Raw genomic sequence first — 1,203 nt, 5'->3', positions numbered from 1 at the left:
ATAGCTCCTTTATGGTATTACCTGATATGAGCAGTGAGAAGGAGTTAGTGACATCTAGCGTTGACATTGAATATCACAACCAACTGAGAATGGGAGAGGAGAGTGGCAGAATGATGGTGGTCATTAGGAAACCTAAAAATATCTCGTTTTTTTCCCTCTGTAGTCTCTGTGTTTAGTTTGTCCATTCTGGGCTACTGTAGAAACCGAAACATGGCGCCGCAAAAATGGCGGATTCCCGCTACCCCTACATAGACATGAAGGGAACATCTCTAAGTCAACGAAAACAATGATTCAGTGTCAGGTGATTATACACTTTCTTTATCCAATGTCTTTCTGCCAATATATCCTGGTTAGGTTTGGTAATTGTATTTCAAAATAGTAAAACGTCACATTGAACGTTAATTAAATGTCTTCACTTGTATGAACAGAGGTAAACTTTTACAGGAACCGGGAAATATGTTCGGGAGATAGTGAGTTACCAGGTGAGCTGTAACTTCACCCTCGCTTTTTAGAGTACATTTGCTTATATTTTGGGAAATTGAATTTGCCGAATTAGCTATTAACAGTCCATATTCGCTTTCTACTATTGCATGTACTGACATCTGTCACTGAATTATTTTGATACTGAAAAAAACTTGATGAGTCTCAAGCTGGTTTTGAAGCAGTCCAAGTCCTGCCCCATTAATCTGTTCGTACATTATCTTAATGATAATAATTATGTCAACCTATCTCATAATTACTATCAGGGTTTCCAAATGTTTTCTTTTCTGAATGTAGTTATTGTCACTATTATTGTCGTGCTTTAACTTTGAAGGGCATGTAAAGCCATTTCCTGTTTTCTCCGCGCTAACTCCCGCTAGCTTGTCGCCGGTGGAGTTAACGGTCCCAGCGCAGCATCCAGCCTTCAGACCGGACGGTACGCCGCTGAACGGAGGAGGAGCACCGTCATCCCTGTCAGCTCTTTGCAGTTTCTTCGCTTTGTTTACAGTGTCACGGTTGGGACCCTTGGGTGCTTTTCTGGACAACATTAAGTCTCTGAAGAACTAGTGGAATTTAACCGCTGGAGCACAGAGGAGGTTTTGGAGGATGAACCCCCAGTGTGCCCGCTGTGGGAAGATCGTCTACCCGACGGAGAAAGTCAGCTGCCTGGACAAGGTGGGCACTTTTGTTAATAGATAAACATACACACAGAAAAAAAAAAAA

The sequence above is a fragment of the Seriola lalandi genome, unplaced genomic scaffold (assembly GCF_002814215.2).
Source record: "Seriola lalandi dorsalis isolate HSWRI2012SDOR001 ecotype SW California unplaced genomic scaffold, Sedor1 jcf7180002054984, whole genome shotgun sequence".
Taxonomy (NCBI): domain Eukaryota; kingdom Metazoa; phylum Chordata; class Actinopteri; order Carangiformes; family Carangidae; genus Seriola; species Seriola lalandi.
This window is presented reverse-complemented; position numbering follows the sequence as displayed.